The sequence below is a fragment of the Psammomys obesus genome, unplaced genomic scaffold (assembly GCF_907164565.1).
Source record: "Psammomys obesus unplaced genomic scaffold, mPsaObe1.curated_primary_1811, whole genome shotgun sequence".
NCBI classification, from domain to species: Eukaryota; Metazoa; Chordata; class Mammalia; order Rodentia; family Muridae; genus Psammomys; species Psammomys obesus.
In genome coordinates this window covers 291,337-312,948 of record NW_026594184.1, presented here as the reverse complement: position 1 = coordinate 312,948, position 21,612 = coordinate 291,337, and the positions used below count along the sequence as shown (strand labels likewise).

Below are 21,612 nucleotides of genomic sequence, written 5' to 3'. Positions count from 1 at the left end.
GCTTGGATCTAACTGGATGTCTACATGTAGAAAAATACAAATAGATCCACATTTATCACCATGCACAAAACTAAAGTCCAAGTGGATCAAAGACCTCAATGTAAAAAGCAGACACACTAAATCTGTTAGAAGAAAAGTTGGGAAGAGCCTTGAACTCATTGGCACAGGAGACAAATTCCTGAACAGAACACCAACAGTAGAGGCTCTAAGATCAACAATCAATAAATGGGACCACATGAAACTGAAAACCTGTAACGCAAAGGACACTGTCGTCAGAACAGATTGGGAAAGAATCTTCATCAACAATGTTACAAATTATACAATGAAAATAAACAGACCAAAAAACTCCCCAACTAATTGAATGTCTCTATAACTAGAGTAGCATTCAGAACAGAAGCTATGGAACTTCATATTGGATTTTATACTTTCACTCTCAAATATATTTTCATTTACTTATCCACCATCAAAACAAAAATCCATATATTATTAGACTAGAAGTATTAGATTTATATGTCTTTCACACATGCCCACTACTTGGATTCAGTTCATCCTCATCGCCTAACATTTAGCCTTTCTTGTTCTCTTTTCTACATGTTGTGTGCATTTGTTCACATATGTATTGGCCAGTTTTGTGTCAACTTGACACACACTCAAGCCTCTAGAGAGGAAGGAGCCACATTTGAGGAACTGCCTCTATGTGATCAAGCTATAAGGAATTTTCTCAATAATTGATGGTGAGGGTACAGCCCCTCGTGGGTGGGGCCATCCCTGGAATGGTGGTCCTGGGTTCCACAAGAAAGCAGGCTGAGCAAGCCATGGGAAGCAAGCCAGTAAGTAGAACCTCTCCAATGCCTCTGATTCAGCTCTGCTTGAGTTCCTTTCCTGACTTTCTTCATTAATGAACACTGTTGTGGAAGTGTAAGCCAAACCCTTTTCTCTGTAACTTGCTTTTCGGTTATGGTGTTTCATCTCAGCATAGAAACCCTAATTAAAACAACATATATACATACATTGTTAGCTAGGTTCCACATCTGGGGGAAAACACTCAAAGAGTGAGATTTTGTGACCTCACTTAATATTATGCATCATAGTTCCATCCATTTTGTTGCAGGATATTTGATCACAATGTTAATTGTAAAACCCTGTTTATTGTTTGGCCTGGTTGACCCTTAACACACATCTTTAATCCAAGAAAACTTTCTGTTTATTGTAAACAGGTGGTTATGATTTGCTTAACACAGCCCTAGCACACACCTTTAATAAAGAGATCTCTGTTTATAGGATCTAATAAAGTTAACTCTAGGTCAAGAGGCAGAAAAAAAAAAAAACCAGCTGACAGGGATTAAAGAACAGGAGGGAGTTTAAGTTAAGGGGTATTTAAGACAGCATGGAGAAGAAGAAATGGATTTTTAGCTCAAGCTCTGGCTTTAGCTTAGGCTTCAGCTCCTCAGATATCTGGCTTTTGGGGGCTTTGAACTAGCAAGCCTTCAGCTTTGAGATTTTTGGCCTTTTCCTCCTAGGCTGTCAGTTGTACTGGTGAGCCTTTTGTTTTTTTTTCCCATCCTGACCTAAACTGAGAATATATGTCAGCTTCGTGCTTTCTCTTCTGCTCTGAGCTAGCAGGTTTTTCATCCCAGCATCTGGCTGAGTCCTTATTGGTTCAACAGAATGGTTGGGATTTTTCATCATTGTTTCGAACAACACCATTTTATTACACATGATTTCATTTTTTATAGCTTACTAGTATTCCAATTTTTAATATGTTAAATTTTCATTATCTATTCCTCTGTTGATGGGCATCTATATTGATTACAGTTCATTGCTACAGTGAATAAAGCAGTGCAAAACATAGAAATGCAACTATTTCTATGATTGGTAATGAAGTTTTATGGATATGTACCCAAGGAGTGAAATATCAGGGTCATATGGTAGACTTAGTTTTAATTTTTCGAGAAATCTCCATAGTTATTTTCACAATGTCTGTATTAATTTGCACCCCCCACCAACAGTGTATGAAAGTTCTTTCTTTCCACACCTTCTCCAAGATTTGTTGTCAGATTCATTATCATAGCCACTGTGGTATCTCACCATGGTATCTCAAAGCAGTTGTGATTTTTAATTTTCCTGATGACTATGGATATTGAACTCATTTGTTGACTGACAAATTTATTTTCTTGGTGTTTAATTTTAATTTTTGTGATTTCTGAATATTAGCCCTTTGAAGTGTAGCTGGAAAAGATTTTTTTCCCCGTTCTGTGGGCTGTCCATTAACTCTGCTGACTGTCTCCTAGCCATACAGAAACCTTTTATTTTCATGTAGTCCCATATGTTGAAACTTATCGTTAGTTCCTGTGCTACTGGTGTCTTATTCAAGTTCTTGGTTAACTCAATAATATGAAGAGTACTCATATGTTTTCTTCTAGAAGTGTCAGCATTTCCAGTTTTAAATTAAAGTTTTTGATTCGTTTTTATTGATTTATTTGTAAAAGGTAAAATATAAGAATCTAAGTTCTGTCTTCTTCAGTCAGAAATCCAATTTTGCCAGCATATTTGTTAAATAGGCTATCTTTTGCCCAATGTATGTTTTTGTTTCCTTTGTCAAAAATTAAGTGGGCATAGCTTTGTCATTTTTTTTCTGGATTTTCTTATTCTATTTAATTGGTGCTAATGTCAATTTTTATGCCAGTACCAGGCTGTATTTATGACTATAGCTCTACAGGAAAATGTGAGGTCAGATATTGTAATACCTCCAGCATTTTTCTTACTCCTTGGGATTTCATTGGCTATCTATGGTCTTTTTTGGTTCCATATCAATTCTTCTATTGTTTTTTTTTCTAAACCTGTGAAATACATCAGAATTTTAAAAGGCATTGAGTTAAACCTGCATGTTAATTTTGATAGTACAGCGATTTTTACAATATTTTTTCTTCCAATTCAGAAGCATAGAACTCTCTTTCTTTTTGTCTTAGACAAGGACTCACTATATAGTTCTGGCTCTCTTAGAATTCACTTTTAGATCAGGCTGTACTAAAATTCACAGACATTTACCTGCTTCTGCCTCTTGAGTGCTGTGTTTAAAGGCAGCATGGAATTCTTAAGGAAGAATATGTAATATTCTCATTTGAGGCAGATCAGAATATCATGTCTGTATTTAAGGACAGAGATAGAACTCAGAATCCACTCTTTTAACAAGAGGAAGTAACTTTCTCTTAGTGGGCCTTAACAAAGCTTTCCATACATCCACCTTTACATACACTATTTTAAACCTAAAAGAAAGGCAAAGCTGATTATAATGGAGGGACCCATATTCGATGGTCCCCAAGTTTACTAATGCTGGTTTAGCTACCTAACAAATAGAAGAAATGATAACACATAATGTGTGATATAACTCATATAGGAGATTTAATCCATCCTGCATATGTCTATATCTAGAGATTGGTAGTTAGTAATTTGAGGGAGTCGTATTCAGAGGACCAGCTATTAGGCCGTTCATAATAGCATTTTGGTAATGATAAGTGTTACTATCAAGTGGCTCAACCTACAACCAATTTCCTGCAAGAAGCAAAAACTGCTTACCAAGGACATTTTCTCCTCATGGATTCTGTCTGTGAACTGGGGACTGCTTGGACTTCATTGCTCCAAAGCAGCTGCACCCTCTCTTCTCCTCCAAACCAGCTATTCATTAACTTCATCAAATAATCTTGTCAGTGAAAACTAAGCAGTGACAGATTGCATATGGATTTTTATCTCTTCCTAGAAATCTCCATCTGCTTTGTTCATTCACTCAGCAAATATTTAACAAGTGGCTATTAAATGTCAAATACTATCCTAGATGCTGGAGATATAACAATGAACAAATCAAGCAAAGTTCCTGTCTCTGTGGAGCTTGTATTCTTATTGGAGAAAATGGAAAACTAATGTGTAAATATGCATTGAGTGTTGATAAATGCTTTAACAGAAGCTGGCTAAGGGGACAAAGTGTGATGTAGGTTTGCTATTGTATAAAGGGAAGGTTGTTGATTAAACTGAAAAACCATGCTGTCTTCAGCAAGTCTTTTTTTTTTTTTTTTTTTTTTTTTACTAATTAATTCAATTCTCATCTCAGTCATAGGTCCCTCCCTCTTCTCCTCCCAGTTCCACCTTCCCTTCCACATCCTTTCTCCCCTATTTCTCATAATAGGGAAGCCCCCCTACCCAGATACCCCAGCTCATCTGTTGATATGAAGACTGAGTTCATCTTCCTTGTACATAAGTCCCATCAGGGGGAAGTTATCAAAAAGCAGGCAACATAGTCCATGTCAGATATATTCCCCACTCTCCTAACCAGTGGGCCTACATGAAGCCCAAGATGCCCATTGAACATATCTTCTTTGGGTCTGTGCATTGTAGTATGTCTTTCCTGTAGTATATAACTAAAATCTACTTGTAAGTGAGTATATACCATGTGTGTCTTTCTGGATCTGGGTTACCTCACTCAGAGAGATCTTTTTTAGTTCCATCCATTTGCTTGCAAATTTCACGATTTCCTTGTTTCCACTGCGTAAATGTACCACAGTTTCTTTAATCCATTCCTCAGTCTTTTACCCTCAAATTCTGCCAGGCAACCAAGAGCATGAACACATGTGCTTGAATGTGTATGAGGTGCACACGCCTGCCTATGCTCAGTCACATATGTGCGTGGTATCCTTGTGTGTGGAAATCAGAGTTTGATATCAGGCATCTTCTTTGATCATACTGGATCTTGTATATTAAAGTAGGGTTTTTTGCTCAAACCCAGAGCTCACAGATTCAGCTAATCTAGCTAGCCATCTTGCCCTTGGGATTCCATTTCTCTGCGTCCTGAAGACTGACATTACAGCCAGGCTGGTATTTATGTGGGTTCTGGGGATACAAACTTAGGCCCTCAAACTTGCATGGCAAATGCTTTACCCACTGAGCCATCTTCCCAGCCACTCCTCACTTTTTCTTGAACAGCAACCTGGCTCAGGACATCTGTACTTAACATTCTCAATTCCTGGAATGCTCTGATCCCAATCCCAGAGCCATGGAAGTATGGTTTGATCTTCATTTTCTTGCAGTCTCTCTCTCTCTCTCTTTCTCTCTCTGTTTTACTTTTTAAAGCATTTTTGATAATTTCACACACAGGTAAAATGGCATTTTGATCATATTTACTTCTCCCTGCTCCCCTAAATTCCTCCCACCTTCCCCTTAAAAATCTTCCCTCAAACATCTGTCCTCTATTACACACTTATAACACATACATAATTTTGCCTCTGGTTGTGCATCTGCTGGAAATGCTCTCTGCATAGCACCCATCTTCTGTAGTGACTTGCAGTGACTGTCTTTAAGGCCTTTGTCAATTGTCAGCCACTTATCTGTATGTACTTTCTCTGACAATCTCTTTTCTACCCCTAGGTCTTATAGTAATCAGAATTACTTTATCCTCAACTGACCCTGATGCCAGTCACTCACACCTTCCTTATGCTATTAAACACTTTGTATTATGTTTATTCACCCTATAACTGTTTTAAATAATAAAGATACTTTTCTGATCATAGGACAGAGAAATCAAACTGGTGCTTATCTGGAAGACTCTTCCTGGTGGTTAGTTCTCATAATGTTGGAACGTGCTGTGAAAGCTGCCATGGCAGAAGTGTTATCAATAATCCTACCCAGCTATAAATTCTGTATGCTGCAATGATTGTCTCATCAAGATATGCCCAATGGTGCAATAATGGCATTAATATCATGGGTGAAACAGACAACTGTCAGAATGGACTTAAGGACTGCTCAATAGGAGGGAACTTATGCGTGGCACGGAAAACCTAGCCAAGAACCCATGGCTGGGGGTCATAGATTCTAGAGGAGAACCTACTACTACCATTTTGCTAAATTAATAATTTCCTTCTAAATATTTATCCTCACACCCAAATATTTATGCTCTCACTTCTCATCAAAGAAGCTTCTTTTTTTCAAAGAATAAAGGTTATTGCAGAGATCCATAAGTGGTCAAAGTGCAGGGAATAAGAGACTGTCAAGTACCCATCCCCAAATACAGCCCCTATACCCGAGGCTTAGGGAACATCTCACCCCTCTCAAGTCCAGACAACACTATTTTGTAGCAATCTTGCTGGTCCTCAGGCCCTTGTAATCTTTCCATCCCCTTTTCTGAGATGTTCTCTAAAAATTTCTGTCAACTTGACACAAATCTAGACTCACCTGAGAAGAGGGAAAATCAACTGAAGAACTGACTCCATCAGATTATCCTGTGGACATGACTATGGGGCATTTTCTTGAATAATGATGGTCCCCTATAGGTAGTGCATCCTTGGTCCTGGGTTGGATCAGAAAGCAAACCGAGCTTTCTCATCTGCTCCTGCTGCCATCTCCACACCACAGGATCAGCCCCAGAGCTACAGACCAATGAGCCAGATTTATTCAAAAGCCATTTTTGCCTAGTAAGTGTAGCTGTGATGGAGACCATCAGAGAGAACCACAAGTCATCAAAAAACAGAGAACAACTGATAGGGTGCTCAACCCAATTGATATATCTACAACACAACTTCTGTACCTAATGCTTAAGGAACATCACAAGAGAGGGGACACAAAGATTGTAAAAGCCAGGGGAAGTCTGCTCTGAGATTGTTTCTGAGTAATGATAGTTAAGCTATATTCATGATACCACAAAAGTATGATTGCCTAATCAAGACCCAAACAAAGACAACACCAAGATACATGCTAATGCAAAAAGGGGAATATATCACAGGAACACACACCTAGACTAAGAACTATAAGCAACTAATGACTGCCGAGAGAAAGAGAACTAGTCTTCCTCAAGGATGAGCCCCCCTCCCCCTCCCAGTTAGTTATACAACGGCAAGCAGTCAGCCCTGAAATCCTGAACATGCAAGGAACACTAAATGGACTCAGTAGACCATAGAAAAAAGAGAACAAAAATAGGACAGGGATTATAGTAGGGGCTGGACAGGGAGGAAATAGAACACATTGAAAGGACAAAAGAGAAAGGGTAAATGCTGTATTTGTTTATAACTAGAATTATAATTTTAAAGACAAGAGCAAACTGAGCAAGCTGTAGGAATCAAGCCAGTAAGTAGCATCCACAGTTTCTGCCTCTGCTCTTGTTTGATTTCCTGCCCTGACCTCCTTCAGTGGTAGGCTGTGACCAGAGGTGAAAGCCAAGTAAACTTTTTTCTATCCCTAGTAGCTTTGGCTCATGCTGTTTACCACAGCACTAAGACAATCAGTCAGTCAGCCAGTCAGTCAATCAGTTAGTCAGTCAGTCACTTTTTGTGGGTACTTGTTTTCACCTACTTACTTTAATTGACCCAAAACCAAAGTTACTATCAGAAAAGTTGACTCAAAGCTCTCTCCAGTTTTACCATCTTACCATCCTATATTTTACCTGCTTTTACACTGGGGACTTTAGGTATGATTCTGGTTAATGAAGCAAAAGGTAAATCTAAAAGAGTGAATGTGGGCTTCCCATAACTGAACTGAAAAAGTTGACTATACATATTGGAGTTGGGAAGCTGCTATATAGACTTCAGGCTAGAATGCCCTCTTTAGTAAAGTCTTTCATAAAGACACTCCTTCAACTGGAAAAAAAATATAATTTCTGCCCTTACTAATTCTCATTCCAAAGTCATTAACTAAAAATGAATGGATGTGTACCATGTATGTTCCTAATGTCCATGGAAGCTAGAAGATGGCTCTTGGTCTCTGGAGCTCACTGCCTAGCCAGTCTGACAAAACTGGTGATCTATTTCAAGCTAATGAGAAATTTTGTCTTAAAAGAGGTAGAGGATGCTCCTAAGAATGACACCAAGGTTGTCTTCTGGCATGTATACATATATACATATATACACAGAGAGAGATGTGAAAGCACACAATACACAGGCACTAAGTTTTAAGGACCAAGTAAAAAATTGTGTATACTCCCCAGACTAGAGCACTTCTGACCTGTATGAAATCAACAGCTAAGAAGCAACACAGCTGGATCAACTCAGAATTGCTGAACTGCATCATTTTCCTTTAGACACCTTTCCTATATTGATTTATCCATGTTTAATGCCCTCTGCTGGACATTCTGTTCACTGGCACCTTGATGCCTCCTGACAGCAGTGCTTCTGAGGACCTCTTTGGACCTTGACAGCCAAATGCTTCACAGGTAGTTGCCACTACCAAGAAGCAATATAAACAAGGCCCAGTTTTTTCTTTCTTTCTCTCTTTTTTTTTTAAAACATTTTTCTTCATGTTAATCCTTTAATCTCATGCCTTGGTTTTCTATTATTACTATAACTTACTGTAAACTTAGTGGCTTAAAATGACAGACTCATTTACTTTTTTTGTTTTGTTTTGTTTTTAGGTCTTGGTATCCCAATCAGTGTCTACTTATTTTGTAGATGTGTCATGCTATTGGTGTACACATGTTCATATACATGTGCATGCGTGTGTACCCACGCACACTTTGTGTGGAGACCAGACATTGATATTCAATATCTCTAGCATTACTTGTCTGCAATTCTTGTTTGATGATCTTTTCCTTGCATCACTCCAACTTCTGATTCTTGTCACTGCCAATACTGTTCACTCTGATCACCAGACTCCCTCTTATAAGCACACTTGCAATAATATATTTGGGTATACTTGGAAAATCTATAAAGATAGCTAAATCTCAAGATCCTTAGCTTATTAATATCTGCAGAGTAGCTGCTTCCATGTAAATAAGCATGTATATAGATTCCAGGGATTACAACATGGATATCTGCCAGACATGGTAACATGAACCTCTAATCTCAGCACTCAGGAGATCATGAGTTTGAGGCCAGCCTGGGCTTGTCTCAAACAAACAAACAAAAACAAACAAACAATGGCTTGTAATATGCTCACACAGTCATCCATTTGCCTAGCTTATCCTAGGTTCTGGTTTCAATCCCCAGCACTACACATATAATAAAAAGACGGTAGGAATCAGTGTGTTGAAGCTTTATTCCAGACTACCATGTGGAGGGTTCAGCAACAAGAAGTAGTAATAAAAAGAGCAGGAAAGAAGGCTCAGCAGTTAAGAGCACTGGCTGCTATTCCACAGGTTACAGGTAGATCCCTACCATTCACATGACAGCTCACAGCCATATGTAACTCCAGTTCTGGGTAATAAGCCATCTTCTGGCCTCCATGAGCACCAGGCACACAAGTAGTGCACAGACAAACATGCAGGCAAAACACCACACACATAAAATTTTAAAAATTCATAAAAATAAAAATGAAGCAATGGATCATTAATGAGTAACAAAGAAGACTTCATGCTAGTTCTAAATCTACATTCCTTCCTGGCTGAGTAACCTTAGCCAGGATTCTTCACTTCCAAGCATCACCTCCTCCACACATAAGCAGAGATGCAAATAGTCCCTCATTCACATGTTCTAACTGAATGCATGAAAAGTTCTTAAATATCAAAGTAGTGCAGAGGATACATTCATTAAATTAGCAGGCACAGTGGGTGTTTACATGTGAAAACAAGATGAGAAAGCTACAATAGAGAGGAAAGGTAATACCAATGTTTGTTGCAGCTTGGATAGAAAAGGTTTCACACAAGCTTTATGTTTGGAAACTTGGGCCTCAGCTTATGGTGATACTTTGGGAAATTGTGACATCTTTAGGAAGTAGTGCTTGGTAGAGGAAGTGGGTCACTAGAGAACAAACCTTGTGTTGTAGCTCAGTCTCATTTCTAGCCCCAGCCTGCCAATTTTTGGCCCATTAAAATGAAAGCAAGCCACTTCTTGCTCCTGCCACAATAGGGATGCTAGACACCATGGTGGGCTATATCCTGTCAAATTGTGAGCCAGAGTAAATCCCTCTTCCTTTAGTTTTCTTCTTGTCAGGTATTTGTTCACAGTGATGAGAAAAGTAGCTAACACAGTGCTGAATAATGGAGGAAATAAACAAGAATGTTAACCAGAAATAGGAAGTTAAATGGTGTACATGTGGGCTCAGAAAAAAAAATGATCTTCATTTTTCCATGATCACTGGACTTCATAAACAAAGAATGTATTCCATTTGTTCTCAGCCAAGCCACCTTTGAAAAATCCAAACGCATAAAAATGATTCCTTAGCTTGAAGGTCAAATGCAGCAGAATATGCAAAGGTAGAGAGGTACAAACTTCCAAAAAGAGAGGACAATACCCAAACTCTGTGGTTGATGTGAGAAAGGAGATACTTGATGGCTGTCCATAGGTCCAGTACAAGCAGCTAGCAGGTCTGTGTTTATGTAATACCTTCTGATTACAAACTTAATTATAGACTTGGGTAAACAAGTTATCCTCTCTGTGTGCTATAATTTCCTCATGTATGAGGCACTGATTGTTATCTACCTTAAAAATACATTTTAAGGATAAAATGAAACTTCTTGTTCTGTATTTTGCATGGTATTTGGCAATAAAGAGTCCATAAATATTAACAGGTATATCATTGCTATAAGCCATCTTAAATACTCCAGGAGTCTAGAGATATTTCTTCAAAATGCCTCCTACTCCAAGAAAGGACTAAAGCCTGAAACATTGATTCTCTCAATACTGTCTTGCCATACCATTACCCTCAATCCACAAATATTTCTCTCTACAACTACAGCACAGATTAAAAACAGCAGAAACAAGTAATTGCTATGTATGTCTCTGTACCATATATGGTATGTAAATTGACCTTGATACAAGTTTGAAGGTAGATATCCTTTTGAAATCTCACAAACCATCTCACTGTTTTATATATAACATATATATATATATATGACACATATATTTAACATATATATATATTAAACAGTGAGATGGTTTGTGAGATTTCAAATATATATTATATATATATACATAATGAGAATTAAGTCAAAGTAAATCATGATAGTTCAGTGGGTAAAGGAGCTTGCTGCCAAGCCTGATGACCCAAGTTCAATTCCCAGAGCCAACCTGGTTGAATCAGAGAAGGGACTCCCTCAAAGTTGTCCTCTGACCTCTATATACATGTGTACATGTGCATGCCTGTGCATGCATTCAAATATAAGCAAATGATAATCATAACTGTAAAGCGTCCTTGGGGGGGGGGTCACTGGCAAGATGGCTTAGCAGATAAAGATAATTGTCACCAAGCCTGATAATTTGTGCTCAATCCCCAAAACACACACAGTGGAATAAAAGCTGACTCCCACAAATTGTCTGTTGACCTCATATTCCATCCCACATACAAAATAAATATAATAAGGATTTTTAAATCATAATTTTTAATTTCCCACCAATCCCACTTGCCTCCTCCTCAAAGTTATTTACCATTTGTTGAATCTCCTTTCTATATATTTTGTGTATTTATGTGCATCTATATTTGTTATTTTGGAGTTTTTTTTTCCATAATTGGATCCAGGCTTTACATATTGATGTGACCTAATTTGTCAACCAATAATATATCTTGGATATCTATGTAAGTCCATCCAGTTCTTTTCGTATTACTGAATAATGTTTCACACTAATATACATACCAGTGTAGTCATTCCAAGAGAGATACTAAATGTCACTGCTACCTTTCTACTTGAACAAGATAAATCATGGAAAGCAGAAGGCCAACTGAGGCACCTTATGAAGCTAGATGTAGCTCATTCTGGCTACTACCCTAGAACTCTTCTTTTAGAGACCTGAATATGACAGCAGGCTTGATTGAAACTTGTCCCCTCCTCCACTACCATCCCTATTTAAAATATCCACAACAATTTAAAAAAAATCAGTACTTTCGGATACTATGCCCTCAGACTGGATGAACTGCTGTATCATAACCTTGATGACAGCCCACAGTCACCAGTGTTTGATATCCTGTTTGTGAGCTAGTTTAACCAAGGAATAATCCCTCTTTCTCAAGCATAATATTTTGCTTCATAGATGCTCCAGCAAACCCCAAGAACCCCGACTCTACTCCAGCTAAATTGTAAGGACTAGCCTCTGCCTGCTCAGGAATGAGGTGCCTTCACAGCCTGGATGAATGGGCATGGCCCAGCTCGAAGTCTAGCTACAGCTGCTTCCCTACAAAATGTCTCGTGCATGCCAAATTGAATATCTTGACATGGGAGATTACCTTGGTTTGTCTAGAGAAGTGGTTCTCAACCTACCTAATGCTTCAACCATTTAATACAGTCTCTCATGTTGGGGTGACCCCAACCATAAAATAATTTTTGTTGCTACTTCATAACTGCAATTTTGCTACTGTTATGAATTTTAATGTAAATATCTGATGTGCAGGATATCTGGTATGTGGCCACTGTGAAAGGGTCATTTGAACCAAAAGTGGTCATGACCCACATGTTGAGAACCACACAAAACAGAAATTATCCTTCTAAGAAAGATATAGAAGGTCAAAGTCAGAGAAGATATGGCTATGGAAACAGAAGTCTGAGTGATGTGTCCTACAGCAAAGGAAAAAGAGGAGTTTCTAGAAGCTAAACAGGCAAGGAAACAGATGCCCCCTAGACCCTACTTGTCAGAACACAAATCCAAGAATGTCATCACGTGAGAATTCTGGGTGCTTATAAGAAAACACCAAAAAAAAAAAAAAAAAAAAAAAAAGACTTGTCATCTCAGTTTCTTCAAAACAAAGAATTGTTCTTGGAATGTGTTTCCATGCTTCTTTTAGGTATATCAGATAGTAGAGATTTTATTTCAGCTGTTGTTTTTCATGTCTCTATTCAAAAATATGCCTCTGCACATGTGGCTTGTCCTTGTGACTGAACACTTTACTCATGTGATTATTCATAACCATCGGAGTTTAAACTGTCTCATGCTCTGAAAAAAGTTGGCTATTGCATGAGACTTTAGTCAAGTTCATTTTGGGGCCCCACTCTTCCAGGTTCAAAGAGCCAACTAGAGCAGTAAATGTCTACTGAAGGAACATTCTAACACCTTGATTTCAGGTCTGTAAGAACCAAACCAGACTTCTGGCCTTGAGAAAATAATAAATGTATGAGTTATTTTGCTGCTGTTATTTTGGATACAGGATATCAAGTAGCCCAGGATGGCCTTGAGCGCACTATGTAACCAAGGATGACCTTGAACTTCTGATCCTCCTGTCTCACCTCTCAAGTGATAGGTTTGGAGGCAAATACCACCACACTCATTTTTATGGAATACTGGGGTCCTAACCCAGGATATATAACACATACTAGGCTAGCACTCTACCTACGGGCCAACATTTCCAGCACATGAAAAGATAATAAATTGGATATTTTATTAAATATTAATATTATTTTCATTAATGTATATGAACATGTGTGTAGGTATCGGTGTCTAAGATGGGAAAAAGATAGTGTTGGATCTTTTGGAGCTGGAGTTACAGGTGATAGAACTGCCCAACTTTGGTGCTAGGAACCTAATTTTCAGTCCTCTAAAAAAAGTAACAATCTCTCATAAAATATAGTTATCTCTCTCCCACCCCAGTTTTGTTTATAAGAAGTCATTAAGGATGTGGTTACAGTAGGAAAAATGTGTTAAAGTAGGAAAAATAAACCAATATAAGCATTCACCTGAGACTAAAGGAAAACAATGGTTTAATATGCATATAGGTCACCTAAAGATCCTGTTAAGAGATCCAAGATGGCAGTGACCAGAGCGCATTCTATCTCAGTGGCACAGGATCTGAAACTCTGAAACTGGTGAGTGGAAGGGCAGCTAAAGGCAGAACATTGACATGGAGGCTTCCTGGGCAAGAGGAGACAACCCGTGAGCTGAGACCACTTGGATCCAGGTCACCCGCGGACATCTCTGGGGACTGAGAGTGGCACATATTCAATTCCCCTGCACTTCCCCTTGACCCACACACGGGCCTCCCTTCTCTGTAGAGGCAGCCCACATTACCCACTGCTGCAAGCATGGGCCTCCCTGTTCTGTAACTGAGACAGCAGAAGTGGGCCTCCCAGTTACACATCTGTGATGAGTGGCTGTACAGGCCTCCCAGGTCTGCAGGCAACTGTACCTGCCTCCAAGGTCTGCAGGAGCTGCAGGCAGCTATATGGGCCTTCCAGGGCCTCCTAGCAGGCGGCTGTACCAGTCTCCCAGGTCTTCAAGGGTGGGAGCAGGGTAGCAGCTGGCCTGAACCAGGGCCTCCACGCTCTGTGACTGAGAAAACAGAAGTGGTTACCCCAAGTAAGGGCCTCACTGCCTAGGGGACAAACAGTGTACACAACTGAACTGACAGATCTCCTACACTCTCATTTGGCCCTGCAGGCCCAAATCTGAGAGTAGAGAACAGGGAGAACCGCTGTGCTTTCTGATAAGGCCTGTTAGCAGGTGAGTGTGCTTTCAAATGAGCGCATGCAGAACCCCAGATCCAGGGTCCCTCTACATTAGCAGCGAGACATCAGATTCTGCCCAACCACATCCCCACTGTGGGAAACACTGGGATCCTTGGAACAGCATTCTCAACATTGAAACCCCTGTTCTGTTGGTCTACCAGTGAAATTCAGACAAACAATTGCTAGAGTCCAGACAGATATGAATACCAGGAGGACAGAAAGACAGGCCCTGTAATCCACTGAGGTATTCAGGGCAACCACGTATGCGTATTGCACCCTCGAACTGCACCAGCACCCCTTCCTGTGCTTGAGTCCCACATTCCATGACTCTACATGCTCTAGTGCACTGTCCTTCAAGGCACATTCCAACACAAACTCCCACACTTGTGCATCTGCAACCTTCCTCCCTTAGCTACAGCTGAAACACCAGCATACACTCTCAAAACAGTGGACCTCTCTCATCTTCCTGAAGAATACTCCAGACACCAGAGAAAGACAGACCCAGTCTGAAGTACAGACTAAAGGAACAAACAGCAAATGTTACTAATAAGAGACAGCTAGAAGTCAGCTTAAGAACACATCCAACAAAAATCAGGACATCATAGCTTTACTGTTAACCCCAAATATCAAGGGACAAGCTAATTCATTGGACACACAGGAAAAATTTTCTCAATTTTGGGCTTACCCAGTTATTAGAGGCACATAAAGAGGAAACGAACAAAACTCTCAAGGAAATACAGGCAAATACAGCCAAATAGAGCATGGGTAGAGGCACAATTAGAGGCATATAGAGAGAAAAAGAACAAAGCTCTCAAAGAAATACTGGCAACTACAGCCAAACTAATACAGTCACAAATCTGCACAATTAGTGGCAAATAGCGAGGAAACAGACAAAAACAAAAACAAAAAAACCAAAAAAACAAAAAACAAAAAAAAATAAATAAAACAAAAAACAGAGACCATCATGGAAAGATGGGAATCTACATTCAAACAAAAGAAGGAAATGGTGCAAAACATGAAAACATAATTAGAATCAATAAAGAAAACACAAACAGAGAAAACTATTGAGCTGGAGAACTTACAGAAAAGATGAGGAAATGCAAAGGAAAGTACCACCAATAGAATGAAAGAGATGGAAGAGGGAATCTCAGGTGCTGAAAATATACTTGCAGAAAATGATACCTCTCTCAAAGAAAAAGTAAAATCCAAACAAAAAACATCCAAGAAATCAAGGATGCCATGAAAAGATGAACTTTAAAAGTAATAGGAATAGAAGAAAAAGAAGATTCTAGGCTCCAAGGTCCAGAAAATATTTCAAGAAAATCTTAGAAGAAAAATTTCTCAACTTAAAGAGATGTCTATAAATATACAATAGGCCTACAGAACACCAAATAGATTAGACCAGAAAAGAAACTCTATATGACACATAATACTTAAAACACTAAGTCTACAGAACAAAGAAAAAAATATAAAAAAAAATATTAAAAGCAGCAAGAGCAAACGGCCAAATAACATATAAAGGTAGACCAAGCAGAATCACAGCAGACTTCTCAACAGAAAACTATGAAAGCCAGAAGCGCCTGGGCAGATGTCATGCAGACTCTAAGGGACCACAGGTGCCAACACAGACTACATACCCAGCAAAGTTTTTAATCAACAAAGATGGACAAAACAAAACATTCTATGACAAAAATCTAAATTTAAACAATATCTACACAGCAACTCAGCCCTACAGAAGATACTAGAAGGAAAACTCCAATCCAAAACAATCACATCCAAGAAAACACAGGATATAGATAACTTCACAACAAAAAAATTAAAAGAATACAAGCATTGAAACACAACTCCACAATAAAAGAAACTAACACTCATTGGTCACTATTATCTACAAAACATCAACGGACTCAACTGTCCAATAAAAAGACACAGACTAACAGAATGGTGGCAGAAACAGCATCCAATATTCTGCTGCATCCAAGAAACACACCTCTGCACACCTAAAAGCCCTAGGGTGAAAAAAAGGAGCAGGAACACCCAAGAGGAGTAGATGATTCCAAATAATCAAACTCAGAGTTGAAATCAATGAATTACAAACAAAGAAAACAATTCAAAGAATCATTGAGACCAAGAGCTGGTTCTTTGAGAAAATCAACAAGACAGACATACATACCCTCAGCCAAACTAATTAAAAGGCAGAGAGAGAATATTCAAATCAGCAAAATCAGAAACAGAAGGGGGACATAATAACAGATACTGAGGAAATCCAAACAATCATTAGGTCTTACTACAAAAGTGTATGTGTCACAAAATTTGAAAATCTAAATGAAATGGACAATTTTCTCGATAGATTCCATTTATCAAAATTAAATCAAGATCAGGTAAATAGACTGAATAGTCTTATATCCCCCAATGAAATAGAAGCATTCATCAAAAGTCTCCCTTCCTAAAAAAGCCAAGGGCCAGATGGTTTCATCACAGAATTCTACCAGAACCTTCATAGAAGAGCTAACTCCAATAATCTTCCAGAAAATAGAAAAAGAAGGAACATTGCCAAACTCATTCTATGAATCCACAGTCACCTTGATACCTAAATCACACAAAGACCCAAAAGTAAAGAGAACTTCAGACCTATCTCTCTCATGAACATTGATGTAAAAATACTCAGTAAAATACTTGCAAGCTGAATCCAAGAACACATAAAAGATATCATCCACCATGACCAAGCAGGCTTCATCCCAGGCATGCAGGGTTGGTTGAATATACATAAATCCATCAGTGTAATCCACCACATAAACAGTAGGATAAAAACAAAATAAAACACATGATCATATCCTTAGATGCTGAAAAAGGATTTCACAAAATCCACCACCCATTCATGTTTAAAGTCTTGGAGAGACCAGGGATACAAAGCACTTGCCTAAACATAGTAAAGACAATATACAGCAAGCCTATAGCCAACATGAAACTAAACTGAGAGAATCTTAAATCAATCCCACTGACATCAGGGACAAGGCAAGGATGCCCACTCTCTCTGTATCTCTTCAACATAGTACTTCAAGTCCTAGCTAGAGCAATAAGACAACTAAAAGGAGATCAAGGAAATACAAATCAGAAAAGAAGTCAGAGTATCACTATTTGCAGATGATATGATAGTATACATGAGTCACCCCAATAATTCAACTAGAGAACTACTTCAGTTCATAAACACCTTCAGCAAAGTGGCTGGATACAAAATTATCTGAAAATAAAATCAGTAGTCCTCCTTGTATGAAAGACTGGGCTGAGAAAGAAATGAGGGAAACTACACCCTTTACAATAGCCACAAATAACATAAAGTAAGTTGGTGTAACTCTTACCAAGCAAGTGAAAGACCTGTTTGAAAAAAACTTTAAATCTCTGGAGAAAGAAATTGAAGAAGATATCAGAAGATGGAAAGATTTCCCATGCTCATGGATCAGTAGGATTAACATAGTGAAAATGGCCATCCTGCTAACAGCAATCTACAGATTCAATGCAATTCCCATTAAAATATCAACACAATTCTTTACTGACTTTGAAAAGACAAATTTCAACTTCATATGGAAAAACAACGACAACAACAACAAAAAACAGAATTGCCAAACCTGTCCTGTACAACAACCGATCGTCTGGAGGTATCTCCATCCCTAATTTCAAGCTGTACTTCAGAGCAATAGTAATAAAAACCGCATGGTACTTGTATAGAAATAGAATGGTGGAACAATGGAATCGAATTGGAGACCCAGAAATAACCCCACACACCTATGAATAATTGATTTTTGACAAAGAAGCCAAAACCATACAACAAAAAAAAGACAGCATCTTTAACAAATGTTGCTGGAACAGGACAGGAGCTTACCACAGAGGGGCTCTGAAAGTCTCTACCAAGTAGGGTATCAAAGCAGAATGCTGAGGCTCATAGTTAAACTTTGGGTAGAGTGCAGGGAATCTTATGAAAGAAGAGGGAGACAGAAAGTCCTGGAGAGGATAGGAGCTCCACAGAGTCCAACATAACCAAGAAGTCTGGGTCCAGGGGTCTTTTCTGAGACTGATACTCCAACCAAGGACCATGCATGGCGATAACCTAGAACCCTTGCACAGATGTAGCCCATGGGAGCTCATTCTCCAAGTGGGTTCCCTAGTAAGCAGAACAGGGACTGTCTGTGACATGAACTCAGTGGCTGGCTCTTTGACCACCTCTCCCTTAGTGGGGAGCAGCCTCATGAGGCAACAGAGGAAGACAATGCAGCCAGGCTTGATGAGACCTGATAGACCAAGCTCAGACAGAATGGGAGCATGACCTCCCCTATCAGTGCCCCTCTGTTACCCACCCTCTCTCACCTGGTCACCTTCTTTCTCTCAAATAGTCTGCCTTATGATTACAAGCTTTCATGTTACAGACACATACATACATACATACATACATACATACACACACACACACACACACACTCACTCTCTCTCTCTCTCTCTCTCTCTCTCAAGACAAATTCTACATAAAAGAAAACATGATAGCTGTCTTTTTGTCCTAATTGCTAACATTTTGGTTACTCAGATATACATTTTTTTAAAATATTGTGTTAATATGACTAACAGAGACAAAGGACAGTAACACCTATACAACTTCTTACAATTTATGTGGCCTTCATTTCACCATTTTCACAACCCTGTGATATAGAGATTATCTTCCTTGGAATAAGCAGGGTAAAAAAAAATAACCAAAACTAAATAAAAAAGATGAAGCTATCTCTCCAACCAAAATCAAGAAAATGGATTCCCAGTGTTCTAACTCTTGAGCCTGTGTTTTCGCTGTTAAACAGTGGTTCTCAATCCTAAGTACCTGGATTGCCTTTTAAGACTCCAGAATCATGTCCCAGACTACCTTTTGTGTGTTGCTTAAACAATAGTATGTTTTTGGAATCTACCCCTACTTCCAAAGCATAGCTAAGATTAAAAATCCTTATTCTGCTGGGTATGATAGTACTTGCCTTTATTGCCAGCTCCTGGGAGGCAGAGTCAAATGGATCTCTATGAGTAGAAGGCCAGCATTGTCTATATAATGAGTTAAGGTCATCCAGGGCTACATAGTGAGACCCTTCCTAGAAGCAAAAAAAGAATCACTACTCTAATGCCAGGTATTTTGGACTGTTGTTGATTATTAATATTTAATATTAATATTAATTTATCTTTTAGTTAAACAGCAGTTATTCCTAAACCAGTTGTATACCCGAATCACTAAACCTAGACTAGGATTTATTTAATTAACCTGGAGCACAATGCTGGGCAATAATTTCTCTATCCAAAACCTCCATGCCTGCCTGTATAGCTTCCTCTCACTCAGATTTTCTACATTATACTTGCTTTTTAGTCATATCTTAGGTATGGTTCATTTCTCCTGGTGTTTCCAGGTCCTCTCCTCTCAGATCTCTCTTCTCAGCCCTCCTCCCACTTGCTTCTCTTTCCTCCCCTCCAGACCAGGATGCCTCACCCTATTCTCTCCATTGCTCAGCAATGGCTGGTTGTTTTTATTGGCAACAGAGAGAACAAATGGTGGCATGTTTACACAAACTTGAGACAAGTGATGCTTAGAATAAGCATTACAATGCAATGTCAGATTGAAAACATAGTGAGGTAGAGAAATCAGCATGTGCATGAATAGGATAAATTGTATACATTCCACAAGAACATTATATCAACTGTGGCCCATGACTGTAGTCCTGGCATGCAAAAGACTGAGACAGGAGGATTGCCCCAAGTTCCAGGCCAGCTAGATCTGGACCCTGTGTCAGAAAAAATATTATTCTAATAGTAGCCCTTTAGGCAGCAATAGTAGTGAGTGTAAACTTAGAGATGTATGTTCAGGGGCTAGGTGTGTACCTGTTGGTAGACAGCTTGCTTGGAATGTATATATGATGCCTATGTTTGGTTCTCAGTACCACATGAATTGGAATTTGGTGGCACATAACTATAACCCCAGCAATCTAGAGGTGAAGGCAGGAGGATTAAAAGTTCAAGGTTATCCACAGCTACCTACTGAGTTTGAGGACCAACCTGGGAAAAAAAAATGAAAACCTGTCTCAAAAATTTATAAATTTGAAGACCCATCCAGAACTACTTATTCAAGAATTTGAGTTGTCACCAGCCTTCTAGGTCATTTAAAAAAAAAAAAATGACCTTACATGTCTGAGTATGAGCTTGCAAAAGTCCAAGTTAACTTTACATATGAGGTCAAAATCTGTGGAAGCAAAAACACAAATTAGGTCCAGGTATAGGATGAGGCCAGATTCAAATTAGCCTCCTGTGTGAAGGTAACAAAGATTAAAATATCAAGCCCCCATGACACAGGATTTTCTGACCCTTGGCAGGAGAAACATCTGCCCAAAGCCCTTTCCACTGTCAAAACATCCTGCTATTTGCTCCCACTCTGCACCTTGCTCTGCACTCTGTCACTTAGAATGCTAACCATTCCCATTTGTGCTTTCACCTGGATTGAGTAAATAGCTTCTAACCACTCTTCTTCCCACCCCTCTCTTCTTGGTATCCAAGATGAGAACAGCAGGAAGGCAAACGGTTAGTTATAATGTACCTAAGTAAATGGATATACAAGCTAAAGTGGAGTGACTTCCACAGCTGGCCTCGCTGTACTCATCTCATCTGCTTTGGCAAATCTCTCATCCTTTGACCTAACTCTTATGAGCTCTATCCCTGGAAAATTCCACTGCCAAATGCTGAGCTCTCCTCTTCTCCTCAGAGACAATCCTTGGGTCTACAGGATGAAAGTAACAAGCCTGCCAGTCATTGATTACTGACCAGGGAGCTAGCCCACTGAAAACAGTTACTAACAACTGTATCCATGAAACAACAGTTAAGAGATAGGAAATTTCTAAACCAACTGGTAGCTATTAGGAATTCATTGCCTCATCTTTACTGTCTGTCCTTCTGAATCAAAATAATTGACATCAAAAGAGAAGAAATAACAAATATGTGCACCTCATATGAGAAAACTGGCCTTTAAAGTACTCTGAATTTAAAAAAAGCTTAAATGTCTGATAACACCCCTGAAAGGATGATGAGCCCCTCAAATAGCGTATCTACCTCATTTTTCACTTCAATTGATTGTGATAATTTTTCTTGATTAAAAGCAAGCATAATAGCAACTGAGAATTATTTATTAAGCAAATGTTTAATTAAGCTGAGATTAGTTACTAACCTAGCACTTGAAGCTTAGGAAGAAATGGAGTTTTAATATGAGGTTA

The 21,612-nt window shown here is 38.9% G+C and overlaps 1 protein-coding gene across 3 annotated transcripts in view; it reads right to left on the bottom strand.

Annotated features, from left to right (window-relative positions):
• The window catches only part of Rbmx2 (RNA binding motif protein X-linked 2), a 117,125-nt gene that overhangs the window by 24,598 nt on the left and 70,915 nt on the right, over positions 1-21,612 (bottom strand). The gene's annotated exons all lie outside the window — the stretch shown is intronic.